This window comes from Bactrocera dorsalis, chromosome 2, assembly GCF_023373825.1.
Source record: "Bactrocera dorsalis isolate Fly_Bdor chromosome 2, ASM2337382v1, whole genome shotgun sequence".
Classification (NCBI taxonomy): Eukaryota; Metazoa; Arthropoda; class Insecta; order Diptera; family Tephritidae; genus Bactrocera; species Bactrocera dorsalis.
In genome coordinates, this window is record NC_064304.1 from 18,202,985 (window position 1) to 18,226,942 (window position 23,958).

The following is a 23,958-nucleotide window of genomic DNA, read 5'->3' on the forward strand; positions in this document are numbered from 1 at the left end:
TACATTTCTTCTAAGTCTTTAGTTGCCCTGTGAGAATGTTTATTAGTTGGGACTTTTATTTATAAGAACCATACAAAGTGATGCATGTTTATTTTATGATATTTTCTGTGATCTCTTTTATGGTTTTTAATTTTCCAAAAAACCTTTTCCTAACCCATAACATTTCCGAACTAACTTGCAGTAATAACAAAATTAATAACGTATATAATAATTAATTTAATTTAATATAATTATAATTTGTTGCTAATTATCGATATCGAATTTAGTTTTAACATTTAAATATTTTCCACACAAATTTTTTCGAGAATTTTTCCATAGACTATAAGTTGTGTGCCATAATTATAATCGGAAAAATTCGTTTACAGCAAGAACAAGTTTTTGACAGCCATTGCGTTATTCCCACAGGGTTCGCTCTCAATTAATATATGCTCACTTTTTGATATTTCAATTGACAGCCGGCTTATTATGCAAAATTTAACGCACTCTCCTCGCATAATATTTAATATTCTGACAATTATTTGATGCTTAGCAACAATGAGTAAGACTTATGACATACATATACTATATATATCTGAACGCGAGTATGCATTTGTAGTTGTTCTCTATAATTGTAGTATCGAAATACAAAAATTTATATTAACATTTTTGACAGGAAAAACTGTTCAATGCGCACAAATGTATGCAAAGAAGGCATGAGAAGGTCTCCAATCAAATATATCTCAATATGACACACATGATTAAGTACATATCACACATTTGAAAATGTTAACGAGAGAGAATTGCATTGGATTATATTTAAATATTATTGATACATATCTTTATCTTATTTTTATTCGTTTAAAAAAATAAAAAAAATTGACAATGTTTAAATTCTATTTATAATTTGATGTAAAAACTGACAGCTCTTTGTTTAGTTCTTCAACGCTTTAAGATTGCGTTAAAAGCTTTGTAGCTAACCAATACACATAAATTCAACATTCATAAGAAAATTTGTTCCTTAACATAATCAAATTTGAGACGTTAATATCCTTTAAACGGTTAGATTTGCAAAAAAATTGTATCAGACCTGTTTTGCAGAACATTTAATTTTCTACAAAATCCACGCAATCAAATATTTTTTCAAATAGTTGAAATCGAGATATGAATGTTTTTACCTGCTAATAAGAAAAAATAAAAAACCGTTAGAAGAAGAATCTTCGCGTTACAACTATGAGCTCATACTTGGAAAGGCTTTCTAAGAGGTGTCTAAGTAAGTATTTATAAAAGCCAACTCTATATCAAGAATTTTTAGAAGAAAAATAAAAATTTATTTTCCACAAAATTTCAAGTTTAGATTTTAAGGGGTTACAAGAGTTTACGGGTTTATAAAAAGTTAATATTTATATTATCTTATTGAATTCTAAAACACCTCTAGAATAGTTTCCTAAATTTTCAATTTGATCCGAGTAATAGTTTCGGAGATACAGTCTTGAGAACTAAGTGACCCGCATTTAAACACGTTTTTCTCGAAACTGTGTTTTTGAAGTCGGTTGACAAGATTTCTCGAGAACTACTCAACCGATATTCATGAAATTTTAGACAGGTCTTTCAGATGTAATTCTTAAAGATTTGGAGGAAGGATTTTTTTCGATTACAACTATTTAAAAAAGTCGTGAATTTTCACTGAAATTTCACTTTTTTGTAAAATTGTCTGCCAAAAATACAATTTTCAGTTTTTTTCTTAGTTCAAAATCTAAGTTAAGGCTTTAACTAAAACACTTTTTTTTCATTATAGATTATCCTGTAAGTTATCCTGCCAATGTGGGCGCATCTTTTTTCCAACGAATCACCGGAAATGTCGCAAAATAAAATATTTTTTTCCAAAAATTTTAGAATTTCTTTGTTAATAGTGTATGTTTGTAACAATAAAAAATTCTAATAAAATATTTAATTTTTACATGAGAAAAAAATTGTTGAAAAATGTTTTTTAATAATTAACATTGAAACTTTTTCAAAATCTTAATTTTTATGATCTTCATCATTTAGGCATATTCTTACATACGATTATGCCAGCGTTGGACACATGAATAAAAACTTTACTTGGAACAGTAATATTTTGAATTTTTTTCCTCAAATTATATAAACATTATGTAAATATATATGTATATACAGTACGAACTAATGATCATGCATAATGAAGCAGTGAATAATGAAACATTTTTACTAACTTTATTTGAAATTTAAATCAATTAAACTTGTCTGAAACGTGTTTTTCGATTTATTTTTAAACTTTGTCACATTTTTGCTTAGAATTAAAGTTGTAAAAAACAAAGCAAAGCGATTTCATTACAATTTAAGCATAAATTAAAAATCAACGATTACTAGATGGACCAATTATAAACCCAAAACAGAGCTTAACCTATACATACATACTATAAGCAGAAACGTGACGGGGCACATTTCTTGGCATTTTGCGCTCTTTAGCATACTTGTAATACGCCCAAAACCTGTAACATAGAATATGCAAATTTTCAAATCTGCCTGTATCGCTAACCAGCGCTCAGTTTAAGTCCGATAAAAGCACATTTTTGGCGGGAAGTTCAAGCACGTGCCCATTTGAGCCCCCAAAGAGGCGTTGATCAAATGACACTTTCATTGCGCATGTGCGCATCTTGTTATTAAATACTTGTATGTGACAATACATACACCCAAATCTATTTGTGTGTGAGTGTGTAGCATATAAGTATATACATATATGTATATTTCATATTCAGCAATCTGAATAATTGTGGAGGCATGAGCGTCTGCGCAGCGCTGCGCTGAATATTGATCAAGTCTACTACGAATTCCGCTGCCGTTTGGAGGTGATGGCGAACAAGATGAAGACGGCAATGACTATTATTGTTGCTCTTGTTGTTGTTCAAATTTTGAAGGTTAACTGTTGTAGGAAATGAATGGTTGCAGCTGGTCGCTGCTGCTGTTTGGTTGTCTACCGCTGAGTTTGTTTTTGTTAGTGTATTTACTTTCGATGTTCACTTTTGGAATTTTCTTTGCTCTCAACGAATGTCTACTACTGTTATGATATGTCGTGTTGCTTCGTTTCAAGTTAAGCCGAATTTGTTGCGCTTGTTTGTTGTTATAACCACTCTAATCATATTGGCCATGTTAATGCATTTGCTAGATTTCAATTGATTATCTAATCGATATGCCAAAAGTTCACAGCATTTAGCATACACAACCGTTCAGCGCAACGGAAATAAGAGCAAGTGTTTTTTTTATTGGGAGAATTTTTCATTTTTTCTTCGCTGGTCTGTTTGTTTTTAGGGGCCGTTTGTGAAAATTCGCTAAATTAGTTGAATAAATAGCTGTGATGCAACATTTCATCGAAGGGGAAGTTTTAAAAGATATGACGTGCTCTGCGTTTGTGCCTAATTCCTATTTCTAATCCTGGACACAATTTTTGTAAATTTCTAAAGGGTATCATATTTTTTGACAGTTCTTACATTCTCGCTGTGAGGCATATCACCAATTCGCTTAATGATTGTGTTCATATTTTTGTTTGTAGAGGGTTTTCTTTGGAGCTATTACTCATTGCTTTCTTGTAAAAGTCTTTGGATGTCTTTTTCTTTGGCGGTGTCCTTCGCTTTTGTTCTGTAGTTCGTTACGGAGCCTCATTGACACCGTTTTCGTAGTCGAGTCATCACGAAGAATTGCTTGCTTGTTTGCAATGTAATCCTCCTGCGCCCTTTGCTAGCAAGCCAATTAGATATTTTTTAATTTTCGTTAATAGAACGCTGTGCTTAGTGCAAACATGTAGTATCAACGACCCAAGGCTCAATATTAGGCCCACCTTATATGACGGGGTGCTATGAAGACGGCAACCAACAGGCGTGAAACGAATAGCATTTCCGAGTAATAAATAAACGCAATGAGTGCTTAAATAGTCTATTCCAATGGTTCTCCTCTGTGAGTCTGGAACTGCCGGAGCACAAAACAGAAGTTTTACTCATAAACACCAGGAAGGTGGAAGAATGAAAGGAGCTCACCATAGCGTAGTAAGATATTACTTCACAGCCACAGCTTAAGTATCTGGGAATAATATTTGATTCCAAATTTAAATTTAAGGAAAACTTGGCATATGTTTCCGGTAAAGCAAATAAAATTTATAATGCTTTATCGAGAATGATAGATGATAGAGGCTGCATGCGTTCCAGCCAGCGATGTTTGATAGCAAAAGCAATGAGTTCCGAAATATTGTGTGCAGCTCCAGTGCATAGGCTCTATGCAATTTGAGTAATAAATGCTTTCCGGACTATATCAACCGACGCTACTGAAGTACTCGTATTAGCCACTATGCAACCGATTGACATCCAGGAAGATAAACTCGACCAATTATATCAGCTACCAGCGCCTAAAACAGTATCAGCAAGAACTGAGGAGAGGAATAAGAGCACCGAAATGAGGCAGCAGTGGTGGAATTGCTCATCCAAAGGGCGCTTGACCCACCGACTAATACCGGACATCCACTCGTGGATAGACACACGACATGGGGACCTGGATTTTCAGCGGACCTAAATATTTAGTGGACATGGGTGGTTTGCAAGTTACCTTTAATGATTCCACAATGACATTAGTCCGAACTGTTCGACGAACGAGTATGTATTATTTTATTGCTCTAAATATAAGAGAAACACAAAACCACACAATGGAAAGCCGTTAGCGAAGCATCAGCATTAATAATGACAAAACCGAAACTTTTTAAACATATTAGGCGTCCGTCAGTCCGCATAATAGAGGAAATTTAATTGTCTTGTCCCTCCCACGAAGTAATACTTAACCGGTGGTTACATAGGAGAGTCTTGAGTTGGGAGTAGGTTAAGTTTAGCGGATTAAAGTTCCGCATTTCAGCTACCTCCTACTATAAAAAAATAGTATCAACGAGATTCCACCGCTTTCGGTGCGTAGTATAGCACAACGCTAATGACGACGACCACGCCTCACTGGCTTTTCAATAAAGATGTTTTAAAAGTATCTTCCCTCTTAAGAGTTTGTTTCCGCAATCGGCGTCTCTGGGAAGAATTTGTGTTTGCACCATGCTACCGCCAGGACACATATTTCCAGAGCTGCTGCAACCAAACACGTTTTTGCTTTTGTTGTCATAACAAAATAGTCAGGAATAGCTATACCTTTGAAGGCACCACCTCTTTCTCAGTTCGCTAAGGCCTTACTTTGCCTTTGCCAGTTCCAGAAAACACACATAAACCAACGCTCGCTGGGTTAACTTGGCTTACTTCTGCGTCCTGTGTACCGGTGCGTTTATGTTGACAGCCGCATATAAAATTGAGCACAGACGCTGCTGGTGTAAGTACGAGTAATAGTCAGTTTTTTACTGGAGCATGTCATTCCCGTTTTTGATATTGCAACAGCTGTGGAACAAGTTGCCAATTACCAAATTAGGCCGCAAATCAAGTTCCCGATATCATAAGTGCGTTATCGTTCGCTACTGCACACATTGTTGTTATTGTTATTTTAATTGCAAACGAAATGTTGCCATGTTGCTACTTTTGCTGTTGTTGTTGTTGCTATTGTATCAATAGCTGCTGTCGCAACTGCAAACGCTCTAAAGCATATTTTTGTTTTTGTTGTTGGCTGGTATCGTATATAACTGTAGCGTCGAAAGAAAATTCGCAATGTCTACATTACCGTTACCCAGCCAGCGTGCTTGCCACTTCCATATGTCTGATATGTATGCTCGTGCGTTTCTTTTTGGTTTGGAAACTACTCACCCACGCGTTATTGGTATTTATAGCAACAAAAATGTTAATGAAGTGCAACACTGTCAGTTTGGTAATTTGTTTGTTGCACTTTGGTAAGCGGTGGGTGGTGGCGCAACCGCGGTACTACTGTTCCTTTCTGTTGTCTTGCTGACTGGTAGGCCAACTGCTGGACTGATTGACGGACTGTCTGTTGAAACTGGCGCGTGTTGCAGCGTCGATTGCGTCTGTGGCAAGCAGCGTTATAGCGAAAATTTTTATTGTGGAATTTGGACCGTTAGAGTGCTTTAAGTGTTCCTAATTTGTTGTTGTTACTCCTTTTTGTTATTGATTGCCTGCATTTTTCGCTCTTTCGTAGGCGCCACAATTTTTTTTCTTTTCTACCTTTTTTTATTTCTTTGCTGTCGTTGATTGGCTTCCATTGCGATAACAGCTGTGATAAAAAAATTGTGTGTCTGTGACGATAAATAGAAGCCTGCATTAAGCCTTGATAATTAGGCTCAAATGCTCACACGCTGGTTTTGATAGCGAATTTGGTGCGGCGGACGTGTCAGTATTGGCGCTCATGCATGTAGCACAACTAAGGCAATCAGCTGACCAGTTGACCTTCAGCGCTATCGAAGCTGCAGCGCAATATGCCGACTACATCGCACAAGAAGTAAGCGAGGCATTGATCTTGATAGCGCCACTTCAATGCCTATCAGCTTAATATTCAATAGTTAAATGATAACTGCATTGCTAGCAGACATGCTGAGCTTATTTTTAGCTTCAAGGAAATGTTTGCTGTATTAATATGCATTTTCACCAAAACAAGTTCTAAGCGGTTTTCGGTTTTTCATTGAAATTCTTTTATGAATTAAAAAATAGTTAGTTAGCACTGCCTAAAAAATATTTTTGGTGCTTAGAAAAGAGCTATAAAGCTAGCTAGAGTATTAGTTAGCCAATTTTTGTTATATTTTATTATAAATGCTGCTCAAAAATGCAATTTTCACTTTACTAAAGTTAATAACTGGTACTCTCAGTCATAGCATCGGCTGGTGTTAATTTCGCCAACAAAGCAAACTTTTATGATTTAATATAACTATTTGCATAATCTACACTTAAATACACACTAAGCGTTGCTTTTCAATTGTCATCAGGGTTTTTTTACATTTAATGTGGTTATTTTTACAAGCAATTGCTACCTTCAAAGCTGCTGACGCCAGCGATTATTCGCCCAATGCCATGACTAGAAACATTTGCCAATCATCATATTAACAGTTTAATTAATTGTTGTTGTAGTTACTTCTCAACTTTCCCACTTTGAGGTAATTTTTATGGCAATAGCTTGCACTTACGCCTTGTCGTCGCACAAAAGACTTAAGGCACGAACTTGAAAAAATTTTTCTTATCAATTGTATAGCGATTTTGATGTAAAATTTTTGAGTTATCGATTTGAAATTTTGCACATACTCTTTTTTCTACAGGAAGATACTCATATGTTCGAATTGTTAATAACGGACTAATTTAGCATATAGCTGCCATACAAACTGACAGATCAAAATAAAGTTTTTGTATGGAAAACTTTCTTATTTGGCAAAAAATCTTCACCAATTTTGGCATAGATTATTATCCTGCTGTCTTGTATAATTTCTAAATATATTGTTAAGATCGAATCGCTATAGCATATAGCAGCCATACAACTTAACCAAACAAAACCAAAGTGGAGATCTCATCATACCGCGTTATGCTATTAGAAATGCTACAGTGAAGAATATTATAGTCTCACTGCAGCCGAAGTTGACGTTTCATGGAATTAAAAAAAAAAAAATTAAATTTAAAGTTTAGTTTTAATTTGAAATTTAAATTTTTATTAATTACTTTTATGACATTTTCAAGTAAATTAATACAACTTCAAACAATACACAAAAAAATCGTTTTTGAACCTAATGACATAACTCAAAATAGCAAAAACTTGTTAGTCGTCCATAAGCAAACTTTATGTTTTTTATGATTAATTGATACGACATAAGCTCAGCAGGCGGTACAGCACACAAAATGAAATTAACTAACGTTAGTTCATATGGAAAAGTCAATTTTGAAAGTTTGAAGATATTTATGTCTGCAACATGTTATATAATATTGTATCAGCATTATGCGTCTGAGCTAAGTACGGAGAAAAGAGATTTTGCTGTCAAAAAAACAAAAATAAATTGAAATATTTTTTTTTAAATTTAATTCTAAAAAAATGTTTTATCATAAATTAACATAAATTATTCCAGTTTTTGAAAAATTAATTGCTTAAAGCCAAATCTTCAACAAAAGACAAACTCCACACGCTCAATGCTCGCTTCTGAAGCTGTTTGTTGAGCCATTAGTAAGAAATTGATAGCGGATGCACACACTTAGACATACATACGCACAAATGGCATGCACAATGAGGTGATAATTTTTCATTGCTATTTGCTCCATTCATGTCGCTGCGTCGCACTGGCATTGACTTTGTCGGAAGTGTTGGTGAGATGTGTGCCAATCTCGTTTTTATTTTGGCACTTGTGGGCAAATTGTTTTTACATAAGTGTGTATATGTTATTTTTTCTATAAAATCTATAAAATCGCGTTTGCCGGAAATGGTCTACGGAGCATTCTGAACAACTTTGCCTAAGAGACTTTGGGTCTAAAACCGGTTTCGAGTCAACTATTTTTAAGTCGAAGTTTATATTAAGACTGCTACTTATTTTCAGCAAGTGTTACTTACAATAAAAAATCTTAGTTTTTACTTTCTTTCGTAAATGTTCAGCAATCGACATTCTATAAGTATGCTTCATAAACAAAAATATCTTCGTTACACATAACAGTTTCCCATTATTTATTTCAGTAATTTATATTTCAAAGTTGAAGCCATAAAATTAGTTTGCTGAATAATTAACACTAGTTTGAGAGTTTGAGAAGAAAACCAATAAATTAATAATGTATAAATGTATGTGCTTCTTACTACAAGCAAGAAACTTCGAAGCTGATTTGACATGCCTAGTGCTTATTCTAAACAGCGCGAAGACTTCAGGGCTCAGTCTGATTGGAAAGCAAACGGAAAGCACTATGAAAGAACTTACAACTCAACCACAATAGAGCCAACGCAGGCGATTTACATAAGCTACCGCAATAAAATGCAGAATCATCCTCAAAAACAACAACAATAACAAAGCAAACAACAATATTAACTCATTTGCTCACAACAGTTTCTGCAAAACCTTCAACACTTGACAAATTCTCCACATTCACCGTTTCGACGTTGTTTGTCAAGCCATTAGTGCGGCGTTAGTTGTTGTTGCAAGCGTCGCGCATTGCGGTTTCGGTGATGATTTTTCAATGCTATCGCTGCGCAGCAGTGAGCACCAAAATTTCGAAGCGCTGGCATTGAATTTGTTGAGTTTCGTTGGGATCAAAGCGAATTGGTGATCACTTACACCCATACACACAAACATATTTGTAATGTTTGGGTATATTATTGTTGTATAATTTGCAATATTTTAAGCATTTTATTCGTTGAATTTTCCAAAAATTATGGCACCTCCACTCAGGGTTATACGGCTTGTCATTGGCGACGTTTGGCGTGAGTTCGTCGTTAACTAGCAACAATTGTCGTAAATAATTCATGCAGCAGCGGAGACGAAGTTGTGAAAATTCGTTATAATTAAAGCAGGCAGCATGTTTGTATATATGTATCTAGGTGTCTTGGTAGCAAATAATTTCCGCAACGTGGTTTTGGAGTTCAGTGAAGGCAAGCGCCAATTAGTCTACAAATTCATTGCTAATTTTATTTTATTTGTTGGAAGCGAATTTGAGTGTAATTAAAATTTTATTTATTGTTAGTATATACGTAGGAAACTATCCCGTTGTTATTTTAATAATTTTCTCTTTAGAACATTTCAATTCAAACGCAACGGCGCATGAAATATTTTAGATTTTTAACTAAGACGCACATTTCAGTCAAGCAATCGATTGCACAATCGGTTTGACTTTACGAATTGTAGCATACATTGCGGCGCGGCATGCAAATCATGGTTGTAGGAGAAGATAAAAGTGGCAGCAGCGCCAAAATGTATGCATAATAACTAAAAGTATTGCATAATAACTAAGTATGATAGTAAAAACTCACTCATACTTCAGTTTTGCTCTCCATCAACCAGTTCTAATGGCACAGACAAAAAAAGACCTTCACATCAATAACACGGAATTGTTAGAGTAAACATGTTTTCAATTTGATTTTATTCAATATTTGCATATTTCGAAGATATGCTTTTATCGCCTGTCATATCAACTGATTAGCGCGATTATCATTGGCGAGTATTGAGACCAACCAATTCGCACTTCGTTCAAGTATGCAGCACATTTCTGTCCTCTACGCGGGCGTTCATTCTATGCGGCAGACCAACTGCGAAATGAACTGCAAACATAAATGTTGCAATAGCATTCGTCACTTTGTAGTTAAAGCTCACGTACGCGCCGAATCAATGGCAATTGTTGCTTATGGCATGAATAAAAATCATTGCATATTGTTTATTTTAGTTGCTGCAGCTGCGGCTGCGTCTGCGGCTTCTGCCTTTTGTGACTTCTGCTACGGCTGATAATTGTTGCCCGGTGGCATTTCGAAATTATCTGGTGACTTTGGAGTTTCTTTTAACTTTCATAATATTTTATGCAAACAGAAAATAAGAATAGAAAAGAGCCACAAAAGACTACGAGTGTGGAATTCGATGAGCAGATTGTTATATTAATCACCTGCTATGTATAATAGCTGACAGTGTAGTGTGAGCAAGGGCCGTTTTTGTAAAATATTATAATTTTTCATTAATACTATGTACATACACACATGTAAGTGCACAAACACGCTCAAAAGTTGCTTAGTCATTTATATACAATGTAAACATTGAAATGCAAGTTTTTATATTTGCTGACCTAAGTCAACTGGGGAATCAAGTTTTTCATTAAAATAATACATAATAATATTATATTTATATTCATGGGCAACTTTTGAATAATTCAGAACTTTTTAGGTATTTTAGCTACAATAAGGGTTATACTATATAAGTGCCATAAAATGAAATATTCGAAGATAAAAATATATGAAAACCAATTATATTTCTAAAATATAGTAAGACCTTTTAATTTAAACTTTCTAGGTTGGATTGGACTGGATTGTCAACGATATCCGCACCAAATGTCACACCGAAATAATCATTGAAATTCATATACATATATACAAAGCAAAAAAGTTCCATTCAATTTTGTGTGCGGAATCAAATTTCTAGTGCCGAAATATCAGAATGTTGGAAAAGGCCTTCGGTGATAATAGTTTCATGCGAGCAAGGGTTTTTTAATAGTATAAATTATTCAAAGAGATTCGAGAACGCGTTGACGATGAACCACGTCGTGGACGACCAACAACATCAACTGATGACCAACTCCTCAATAAAATAAAGGAATTGCTGTTAGAGAATCGACAATTAACAGTCAGAGATCTAATTGACATCGTTGGCATATCAGAAGGATCAGTGAAAACCATTTTGAAAGAACATTTTGTGCCTAGGAAAAGTGAAAGCACGATTGGTTCCAAAATCACTCGATGTTTTCGAAGAAAAGCATCGCGTTTATCGTGTGAGTAACAATGCTTTACGACTACCAAGATGTCGTGAAACGTTTTATTACTGGCTTGGATCTTTGCTTATGACCCAAAAACACTCGATCGATCGGCCGAATATCTTGGCAAAGTGAGCAATGCCAGAAACACGTCAAAGCGGGTCAAAAATCCAGGTGACAGTCGACAGTTTTCTTCGATTATAGAGGTGTGGTGCATTCCAAACGTCCACCGACCTGCTAAACTGTCAACAAGGAATACTATTTGACTGTTATGCGTCGTTTGCGCGAAGCTATTCTTTAAAAGAGACTGAAGTTATGGGCCGATAACTGTTGGTTTTTGGACCACGATAAAAAAAACTTTGGCGTGAGTGTATTGGGGCCAAAAGGAATTACGTAGCTGCGAGATTTCTCTAGCCTAGAGTGGGTATGTTATAAAAAATGCTACTGTGAAAGATTTTTTTCTTTTTTTTATTATATTTTCTAATTATATTCTTATTACATACTCAAAGTTCATACTTTGTTTCAGCAAAATTTAATTAATAAAATTTTTTTATATGAAATACTTTAGTTCTAGTTTTTGTGCTTGTTGAATCAAATCAATCTTAAATCTCTTACCAAAACAAGTTCTTTAACCCCACATTTATTTTACATATCACTTCAGAATCCGGCCTTAAAAATATCGCTCTTCCGACAAGTTCAATCGATTTCCGCACGACCAGAGCCACCAACTATTTGTTAGCGGTGTTTGCTTTGTCGCTATTAACTTTATTGCATTGATCAATTTGGCCAAAAGATAAGAGCAATTGAACAAAGAAAAAAATTGGTAAACAAACGTTGAAATCGGCGCTAAGCAATGTGAGCTGAGCTGGAGCAGAGTTGCGCAGTCACAAGTGCTGGTGAAGGGCACTGCGACCGGTTGCTTGGTCGTTGACGCTCCCCAAGAAAGAAATCACAAAATACCATGTTTTGGGCGCACATACATACTTATATAAATGTAAATAACAGCTATTTGTAGGTGCATTGTTGTAGTTGCTTTTGTTAGCTTGTGTATTTAATAGTTATCACGTTTTTATCTGAAGCTGAATTAACAGCATCTACTCCCCTACCGCTGCGCCATTTCATAGTTGATTTATGATGTGCACATACATGGATACATACACACAGACATGTGTCTGTGTATGCGGTAGTATGTGTGCGTTTATTTTGATTTTCTTGTGAACCTTTTCAGCGCACTTCTCGGTCAGCAGTCAGCAGTTTCGTTTTCACTTTCATCTCCGGTCGACAGAGTCAAAGAAGAAATGATTTTGTTAAGAAAAAAAACCGAGCACACGCACGTTTGTGCCATTTGCGCATTTGCGTTTACATACATACTTGTACATACATGCATATATGTATACAAATATGTACATACGCTCTTGCGGTAATAAATGCGCGGCTGATTGCTTGGGAGACGACGAATGTGGGTTAGCGTGAAATATTATGAGCGCGACTTTTGCTGTTGTGAGCAATTTTGGAGCGGCAAAATCTCTCATCCTTTACCAACACTCGCCCGCCCATTGCGCTGCGTTTGTATTCCATTGTTTTTTTTTTCTTATTTTCCTCAAAATGGTATTTTCACAAAAAGCCTGTAAAGTTGCGGTAATTTGTAGTTTTGTTTGGCTCAGCTTGCCGCTTTTATTATGACCGTTGATCACATGCATTGGAGTATGGTGACCAGTTCTGTAATTTGTTTGCTGCGATCTCGCTTTTTGTAAGGTTTTCCCCTTACCTCATATATGTACATATGTATGTATTTTCTTTTGCAGCAACTTTTTCTTAACGAATTATGAATGAAACATACACATACACACATTTCACTTACATATAAGTATATGTGACAACCAGTTTCGTTGGCTGCTGGCCCACGCCTTAAGGGCAGCATTCGTAATTGGCGAAACCATTCCTAGCAATGTTCGAGATAGCGGTTTGGAAGATGCGCAAATGAAGACAACTCGGTCACCTGGTTGTTGCTGCAAAATCGTGTGAGTAATGCCTTTTACTCGTATGTGAGTATTTAATATTTGTTTTTTGTGTTGAAAGTATGCAATTTTTTCGTTTTTATTTTTGGAGAATATTCAGGGAAATGATGTGCGCGATTATTGCTGTGGGTGAGTGTATGTGGACAGTATATGATATACATATGAGCGATACCAATATTTTGTTTTATTCTTTTTTTTAATTTGAAAGCCGGTACAGTGGAATGTGAAAAATACACAAAATCTCTTACAAATTTATTTTGATATTTCCAAATGGGTCACGTATTTGTTGTTTTTTTACCAACGTATATTTAATGAAAATAATATTTAAGAATTTTTTAAAATTTTTATTTTGTACTCAACGCAAATTTTTAATTCATGGCTTGGGGAATTATGACTTTTCCAAGACCTGGAGCAATAATTATAACCCAATTGGGGAGCAGCAAAATTGTCTACAATTTTTGTTTGCGTGACGCTCTCAATATCATCCATCAAATAGCGCTTTTTTAATTAAAAAATTTAGGTTTACTAAAATTACTAATTTATGAAAATTTAATTACTCTCGAAGAAAAAAAAGCAAAATAATTTATAAATGTTTGCTTACTTAAAATTAACAATTCTGCAGTTATTTTTATGATTTGAAAATTTTTATTTTTTTTTTTTTAATGTATGATTCGTACTTTAAAAATAATTTCTGAAGTTATTTAAAAAAAAATTTAGCTTTCAATGCAAAATATTTGAAAATATAGTTTTTAACTCCAAAATTGTAATCAAAAATTTAATTATTATATTTATAATTTTTGATTCAAAGCGTTAAAGATATACTTTTTATCAAATTTTAAATTTAATTTGGTATTAAAAACTAATTTTTCTGAAATTAAAAATTAATTTTAAATTTAAAATAAATAAAAAATTAAAAGTACTTAGAAGAATTAATAAAAAAATAGTAATTAAATTAATTTATTTTAAGTTAAAAATTAATTTTAACATCAAAAACAAATAGTTTTATTCCCAAAATCAAAATTAAAAATTGATAAAATTATATCTTAACCGCTTGAACTCAACAGAATTAATTATAAAAATAAATTTTTAATTTAAAATTAATTTTAATATCAGAGAATTTTAAATCCCAAAATTAAACTTAAAATTGAAAAAAATAATATCTTCTTTAATTTTTTAATTTAAATTTATTTTCGTTATTAGAAAAATAAGCTTTTAATCTCAAAATCGGAATTAAAAATTATTGAAAACTATATCTTTACCGTTTTGATTTAAAATTGCAAGATACGAAATACGAAATAATGTAAATTCAAAAATAATTATAATTAAAAAAATTAAATTAATATTCATTAATTAAAAAAAATTTAATTGTTAAATGAACTTAGACACAACATATTAATTTTTCAATTCAATGTTTTAGATTAAACATTTTTTTTTAACTTTTCACTTCGGTATTTGAGTTTCAAAGTTTGAAAAATATTTTTTATCAATGTTTTCAGGGCTGTTGTTGTCGTTATAGCGACAGAAATTCTTTACAAAAAAAATATACTTTTTTAATTCATTTTTGCAACCCTGCTTTGCAACCTTGCAACGTTTTGCAAGCTCGACCCCTAATTTTTTTAAATTATTTTATTAATTTTATTATATTTATACTTTGAACAGCGTTTATTATTTAAGGAAACGCTGGAGACCCTATACAATATACATATGTATAAATTGATTTAGGCATTACCGTCTGTGTATACGAAACTGCCCTTTAAGATTTGGAAATATCGATCTGAAATTTTGCACGCGTCTTTTTCGCAACAAAAAGCTGCTCATTTATCGGAACCGCTGATATCGAATCACTATAGCATATGGTTGCCATTAAAACTAAACAATCGGAATCAAGTGCTTGTATGGGAAACTTTTTTATTTGAAGAGATATAGGGTGATTTTTTAAGAGCTTGATAACTTTTTTTTAAAAAAAAACGCATAAAATTTGCAAAATCTCATCGGTTCTTTATTTGAAACGTTAGATTGGTTCATGACATTTACTTTTTGAAGATAATTTCATTTAAATGTTGACCGCGGCTGCGTCTTAGGTGGTCCATTCGGAAAGTCCAATTTTGGGCAACTTTTTCGAGCATTTCGGCCGGAATAGCCCGAATTTCTTCGGAAATGTTGTCTTCCAAAGCTGGAATAGTTGCTGGCTTATTTCTGTAGACTTTAGACTTGACGTAGCCCCACAAAAAATAGTCTAAAGGCGTTAAATCGCATGATCTTGGTGGCCAACTTACGGGTCCATTTCTTGAGATGAATTGTTGTCCGAAGTTTTCCCTCAAAATGGCCATAGAATCGCGAGCTGTGTGGCATGTAGCGCCATCTTGTTGAAACCACATGTCAACCAAGTTCAGTTCTTCCATTTTTGGCAACAAAAAGTTTGTTAGCATCGAACGATAGCGATCGCCATTCACCGTAACGTTGCGTCCAACAGCATCTTTGAAAAAATACGGTCCAATGATTCCACCAGCGTACAAACCACACCAAACAGTGCATTTTTCGGGATGCATGGGCAGTTCTTGAACGGCTTCTGGTTGCTCTTCACCCCAAATGCGGCAATTTTGCTTATTTACGTAGCCATTCAACCAGAAATGAGCCTCATCGCTGAACAAAACACGCGCGCGAAACACATTTCGAACCGAACACTGATTTTGGTAATAAAATTCAATGATTTGCAAGCGTTGCTCGTTAGTAAGTCTATTCATGATGAAATGTCAAAGCATACTGAGCATCTTTCTCTTTGACACCATGTCTGAAATCCCACGTGATCTGTCAAATACTAATGCATGAAAATCCTAACCTCAAAAAAATCACCCGTTATCTGCATAAACTTTGTCATGGGATAATTCTTTAGTTAACGGTGCAACCTCTGGTGAAGTTGTTGAGATCGCGTCACTATAGCCTACAACTGGCTAACAAACTGAGCGATCAAGGTTCTTGATATGATTCTTTTGTATTTGGAAAGGGTTTTACAGCTTCGGTGCAACCGAAGTTAGCGTTTTTTCTTCATTTGTTTTTTTAATTCGCATGTTTTTGCATATTTTTAAAAATATTTTTATATAATCAACATTATAAAAAAAACATGCTTCACTTGCCTTGTTTACTGCTTTGTTTGAATGACAATCCGCTGTGTTTATACTGCAGCGCGTTCTAAAAAGCGGAAACAAAAGACGATGAAAGAGTTAAAATATTTTTCAAAAAAAAAGTTTTTTCTTTTCAAAATTGAAATTCCGTAAATTGCAGTTCTCAAGCAAATTTTCAAACAATGTTTTTAACGTCTCATTCATTTACACACATACATTTGTTTGTCTGTAGATGTATTTTCGTAACTGCACCTTTTCGCCAAATCACTGGCAGTTCCTTTGAACACGAAATTTCGCAAAAATCAGTTCGTAAATCGCGCCGAACACCGCACAGCACCACAACACTAACCGCCAAACCCTACGCCACTACAACTATTTTTATTTATTTTAGCAGGTGCTAGTCAATAAGTGGCTAAGTGAAATAGCTTTTGTCCGCAACACTGCTCAGCACTTTTTATACAGATTAATTGGGTTTTTTTCTGTTTGCTCTCGCCTGCTCGTTACACTGGGTTTTCGGCTGGTTAGCACTTAACGGTTCGAATAACTTCCACAGACTAACTGCTGTACGATCGGCGCTAAGCGTCTTCTATTCGATTCGCTTCCATCTTTTCACCTGCAGCGCGACGTCGTCGCTACCGTTGCTGTCGACGCGCTTGCTATCAGTCAGACGGCCCACAATGGCGGTAGAGTTTCTTGCGTTTGGCCACCTGTGTGCGAGTGTGTGTGTGTGTGCGTTGTCTGTATGTCTACCTTCCAAGTTTGACCGAAATCGCTCGCGGTGCAAATATGAGTTTACTCATAAGAGTACCAGACACATTTGCACTTGACGCATGCGCTCAACGCCAGCGTGCCGAGCGTTCACATTCGCATGTCTAATGTATGTGTGTTTGTATTGGCGTATGAGCGTCTGTGTAAGCGCTATAACAGCAACAAAATCATCTAAATTTATCAGCGTCAAACATAAAAATGTGTATGTTTGTATATGTGCATATATTTTTGTCGAGTTTTTGCCGTGAATCGCGTATCCGCCGTGTGGACCACAGGTTGCATTGTGTGTGTTTGTTTGTGCAAGTGTGACCCATGACATTTTTATTTCGTTGTTTCTTTTGTTGTACAAAAATGCATTTTAGATATATGTTTATATATATATATATATACATATGTTATGTAATAATTATTAAACAAAAACAAGCAATTTTCTGCGTGTCAGCAAATTTTGTGTTGAAAATACTGAGCGCAAAATTATTTTCATGTTTTTCGTTAATTTACGATAAGTCTTATGGCTTTCTGTCACTTCTGCATTTTCACATTGCAGCGCGTTTTCTGTTTATTTTCCTCATCAACAAGGTTTTATTTGTTCTTTTTCCTACTTATATCTTTTCTTTTTTAAAAAGTATATTAATCATTTCGTTTTTGGTTTGCAGTTGGTGCGTTTCATTGCTCTTTCTTATGTTCGTTTTTAATTTTTCTTTTTATTATTTTTTTTCTTTAGTTTTTTCTTTCGTTTTTCTTTTATGGTTTTAAAATTGTGATTTGGATTTTGAGGTGAAGTTCATGCCAAGAATTGGTGCGTCCTCAGCACTCAACAAAAGACCTAAGAAAGCAAAATAATTTAGCGGAGAAGCAAATAACAACAAAGAAGGCTAACCGGCAGTCGAACTGCTTTTGTTGACATAGAATGAAGTACTAATTGTTATTAATAAACCAAGACAGAAATTCAAAAGATTTGCTCGCAAAGTTAACTCTTCGCTTTTATCAATTTTTGAAGAAGACGAAGAACACTATTATGCGCAGATAGATTCGAATTTTAAGTTTTCAATGAATTAGCATATTTTTTCTATTATCATCAGATTACTATGAATTCCAAAGTCAAAGCTGTACAACCTTTCAACTCGCAAGAAAAATATAAATGAAGCTATAATACCTTCATTTATATTTTCTTTTCAGAATAGTTCTTCATATGTGTGTGTTTTATACTATAAAGAAAGGAAAATGAAACAAAAATCTTTTAGTTCGCGTACATACCATTATGAGCAGAAAATAGTAAAACTTTTCTCATTATTTTAAAATTCTCAACTTATTTTTCAAAATCTCTGTCGTCATTCGCTAAGTTATCCTCTACAATATAACACAATTATACCAACGATTTTTCTAATCCTCAAAATAGTTTAACAATTTCCGGAATAGCCTTCAATGTGCGTAGCGATTTACGTTTAATGTCTTCAATTGACTTAAAACGGTCCCCCCGGAAAGGTCCTTTAAGTTTTCTGAATAGCCAGAAGTCACACGGAGCTAAATAAACCGAATACGGTGGTGGCGTGGGACAAAAACCAAGAGTTGTCGGTCTATAATTCCGGCCTCTTTTCTTGAAAGGCATAATCTAGTTGAACGTCCATTACTGGAACTACTGCATGCATATCTCCAAGTTCTCCATAACTGTAACTCTTGAATTGGCAATTGAATCAAATTTCATACAAATTTCCTTCCATAACTCAAAGTTTTTTGTGGATTAAGTTCAACTGTATAAGACTACTAGACTAGACTTCGCCGGGTAAATGATATTTTTATATATGCATTTTGCTAAATTGGTAGGACTGTCCTTAAATACTATGCCAAATATAAGTGCGAACTACCAACCAGTTTGTTTACAGCAGCTGCTTAAGTCGGTAAACCTCAGTGGTGCGATTTTTACAATGGATAAAAATATTGAACAAAGAATTTCTCCAAAATTTTGTATTTATAAACAAATTTCTAGTACGGAATCGTTACGAATGTTCGAAAAGGCTTACGATGAATCAATTTTATCAAAAGCACAAGCCTACGAGTAGCACAAAGCCTTCGAAGGCGGTCGAGAAGACATGCCTCGGTCTGGATGACTTTCTACCTTTTCAATTGATGAAAATAATAAAAAAGAAGTGAGAGATATGGTGCTTGAAATTTATTTAAAATGCCGTGAACAGGTCTCTTTGGACATGTTTGATCGTTCGAATACCGCAAATTCACTGAAGAGCATTATAACTGCCGATGAGACATGGGTTTATGAGTTTGACATGCAATCAAATCAACAATCAACCAAAACCAAAAAACACGCCAAAGCCGCTCAAAAATCAAATTGTTTCATTGTTTTTTCCGATATTCGTAGTTTGGTGTATCTTGAATTTATTCCGGAGTGACAAACGGTCAATTAGGAGTTTTATTTGGTGGAATTGAGGCGTTTAGGTGAGAACATCCGCCGAAAACCGCTGGAATTGTGGAAGAACAATTCAAGATTTAACACAATGATGAAGTTACATCGTAGCATGCTACGACTGTGACCGAATTCAAAGCCAAAAACGCAATAAATACCATCGATTAGCCACAGTGAAGTTCAACGCACTGTCAGTAATTTTATGTCTAGTACCTTTGTATTTAGACCTATTCTGCTTTCAGAAGTGACTCCTTGATGGCCAAGTGGCCGTTCTCTATTTTCTAAAAATAACAATGCGTCATTATGGTACTTTCTAGAGGTCAAACTTACTCGTTTTCTCTTCATATAAACTATTTTGTAAATCCTTCTTCTTACGATGTTGCTTTTATGACTAAAAGAAATATGTAAACATCTGATTTCGCTGTAAACTAGTGTATTCTAAGCTTTTTTTTTGTCCAGTTTCACTTGAAAAGCGGAATCATAGAACAAAATTTCGTTTTTACAAAGAAAATGAATATAGCATTTAAATAATATCTGTTTGTATGTATCTATGTAATTATACATATGTCTGCAATTATGGATGAAAATTGCACTTAATAATTCACTCGAAAAGTCATTAAATAATTTTGAAGTACGTTTATTTTCACATTTTTCGCTCAGTTCAGCGTCGCGCACACGTGCTTTTTCGAATGCACAATGTCAGCATGTGTAAATTTTTGATTTTGTATACGCATATTGTTGATATGGTTTTCATTTAACAACGTGCGGCATTAATTGAGAAGCAATAATAGGCTACTGATTAGTACCAGTGTTGTTGCTCGTGTTCATTTGCGCAGCGCTGCTGCTTATCACCCAAGTCAATTCAGCTGATTTTCGGCATAAGTATAGATATGTTTATATATACATATGTGTATATGCATACACGTGTATATATATTGTATTGTTATTGTAATTGGCAACTCTTAGTTCCTATTATTGCAGGCATTTTTCTACTTTTGGTTCGTTACTCTTCCGGATATTTTCTGAAGGTCAATAATTCGCTTTCAAAATCGCATTTCAAGCAATCATAAATACACGCATACATATAAATATGTATATGATTTGTTTAATTCATAATTAAACGCACACAAACACGCACGCTCTCGCATAGTTGCATGTGTTTGTATGTATATACATACATACATACATTTACAAGTATATCTTTCAGCGTTTTAGTCTCATATTTCAGAATTTTTGAATATGCTCGTTTAGTCATGATGGCGTGTTGCTTATTAAGCAGCTTGTTGCTGTCAAATATTAACTATGAAGTAGACGTGCTAATATTTCAAGCATCTAGCAGCGCTAACAGACATATATATACTAGTGCTAGTGCTTTGTGCGTATGTTTATGTTATGTATGTGTCTGTGTGACTAGCAGACTGATCGATTTTTTTGCACACCCTTAATTACATATTCCCCCGGCATCAGTGCGCATGTGTGCCGACTATTAACTATGCGTGCATACGCGTCACTCATACGCCTGCGCAGTTCTATTTCGCACCTCGCGGCGCTGTCTTATCAATTTGATATTTATTTCATTAATTTCAATAATTTCGAATTCGTGTGTGCGTTTTACTCTTAAACCTCGGCTTAGCCGACCGCCGGCGACTGCGCGAGCACCAAATTTGTTCGCCAACTTCTTGAGTTCAACACGGAAACAAAAGACTTAAGACACGAACTTATTCCTTTCTAACAAATGCACATTCCTACGAGTGGAAAATTTTTCAATAACTCACTTCTGTTGGTTTTATTGTATTTTTGCGTGTTTGCATTATGAACTTAATTTACGATTAATTAATAAGACAAAGTAATTATGATTTTTATTAAATTCACTTTTATTTTTTAAGAAACACGCACAATCGGCAAGGTTTCTGCATGCAGCATTTTTTAGATTTATATTCTTATTTGCAGAATGACTTGTTTTTCTCATGTAAATACAAGCGCGTACATTTCTGCATGTATTTGTATATATTAGGGTGGGTAAACAAATTTCTTCGAACGAAATGTTGTATGAAGACATTTATGTAGAGCAGTAGTAAATGTCCGACAAAACTATTAGTTTTCCAATTTTTATACTCTTTCAGCATGTTGCTGCAGAGTTTTTTTCACCTAACTAAGCGAGATACTCTAAACACATTACCACCAACTTAAGACCAAAAATTGTCCAAATCGACCAAAACTGTCCCTAAGTGCCGAATATGCGGACCCCAGTATCCATAGTTGACTTTTAACCGAAAATATCGGTCAATGTATTGGATATACAATAGAAATTCATAGAACATTTTTTGCAACTTTTCGTTGCAATTAAGAGCTGATACTTGGAAAACCTATCGTTGAGGGGTCGTTTTGTGTCAACCAATTTTTCAGAGCACGAAGCGAAAAAAATATCGATTTTTTTTACTCACCCTAACATGTACTAAAAGTATATTAACACATTAGATTCTGAAGTACATGTGAGCGGTGGAATTATTTTTTCATATAATTGTTATAATCAGGCTTATTTTATAGAAATGTGTTCTTTTATTTGAATTTAATAAGTCAACGTTTATGATTTGAACAAAAAGTATTAATTTCTTTTTAATTACAAATAACCGCATTTGCGTTTTACTTTTGAAACATAAGTACGAGTATTCTCTTGACTTGCTTTTCTTTGATTGCTACTCAAGGTCATGTGACAAATTTCTCTTCTTTATATCTTTATATTAATTTTATCGCAACAAAATGCCTTTGTCTCATTACAATGGGACCTGTTTGGTTTGTTTTTGGCAAATTGTGTGGGTGTAAAATGCTCTGAGGTTGCGTTAGGTTATGAACAAATAGATACATTTGTGTAAAAACGATTGCGCAGAGCAGTGAGTGACCCACAACGGTAAAAACAACACATTCGATAACAAAAAGCCATTTGCTGAACATTTTTGAAGTCGATTTCAGTCAGTTTTTGTATAAATTTCGGATTTTGAAACATAAATACATACAATGTAGCGTGCTTATTTGGAAAGTTGTACTTCGTTATTGTTTAGGTTGTTTGTGAATATTTCTCAAAAATGTCTACACGATCTCACATTAGTGAATATTAATATCATACTTATTGGATTTATAACATCATCTGCCCGTATATGACCAGAAATAAAGTGGGTTCCAATGTAAGTCGCGCTCTTTGGATAAACTGGTATATTGCTCAAATTGCTTACATACTGGCAAGCAATATACATACATACATATATTCGGCGCAGGAGTGTATATCTCTATCTTATAGAAGATTGTACCTTCTCTATTTAGCTGTGCAACTTGTGCTAGTTTCTCCAGCATTATGTAGATTGAAGAAGTCACAAGGGAATCTCTTTGCCTGAAATCTCGATTGGTATCGAACAGCCCGAAGATATCCTTCCCAATGCTAATGGAGCTTTTTGGTGATGCTCAACGTCATCTCACACAGTTTTATTAGTTTTTCCGGAATAATAAGTTTAGTCATAGAGACAGTTCCTTCTCGTACTGTCGAAGGCGGCTTTAACGGATCTTTTGCAAAATTTGGCGCATGGCGAAAATCTGGTCAATAGTAGCCACACTAATGAGGTTTAATCAGTTTGTAGACGGCTCGGACGGTAATCCTTATAGGACCAGCTGTTCTTTCGACCTTTACGAAAACGAATGGTTTCTCTTGCGGCTATACATAAGGAGCTTAAAATGCAGTCCCACAGTTCCTTTATACGTAGTTGCTGGTGACTGCCCTCAGAGAGCAGGACTTCAAGTTGAGTAGAAAACCGTTTCACAGTCGGTTGTGGTAGTAGCTTCTAGACGTAAAACAATGGCAAACGTCTAGTCCGACTGACAAAAAATCGATCCATTTATGAAACGCATGCATACCGAAAAACTTCCTACATGGCGAGCCGGCGCAAACGGTGCCAATATTGACGGCCAGAAAGGTTTTCCTATGTATTTGATGAGATAGATAAGGAATCATTTAATATGCGCTACTTGCCTATGGCCAAACTCTTAATTCGGACCCGTGCCGCCAACAAATGGACCAGCTGAAGCAAGCAATTACAGAGAAGTAAACAAATTTCGCCAATAGAAGAGGAAATGTAAGCTACCTACCATATACTAATTAAAGACTAAAAGAACTTTAAAACACATTTCTATATATATTCATGTTAACAAAGATAATTCCATTTATATACAAATATACATTTATTATTCATCTTTTGCTGAACTCACTTCAT

The 23,958-nt window shown here is 34.6% G+C and overlaps 1 protein-coding gene across 2 annotated transcripts in view; it reads right to left on the reverse strand.

Annotated features, from left to right (window-relative positions):
• LOC105225740 (elongation of very long chain fatty acids protein AAEL008004) overlaps nucleotides 1-17,094 on the reverse strand; it is a 33,301-nt gene extending 16,207 nt beyond the window's left edge. The window contains exons 1-2 of one of the 2 annotated variants that reach the window (XM_029549967.2): nucleotides 16,765-17,094; nucleotides 16,525-16,579 (exon numbers count right to left, since the gene is read on the reverse strand). The gene's annotated coding sequence lies outside the window, so the exon portion shown is untranslated. Of the gene's footprint in view, nucleotides 1-16,524; nucleotides 16,580-16,728 lie in introns of both variants that reach the window. The other variant, XM_011204344.3, reaches the window with a different exon arrangement.
• Between the last annotated feature and the right edge of the window lie 6,864 nt (nucleotides 17,095-23,958).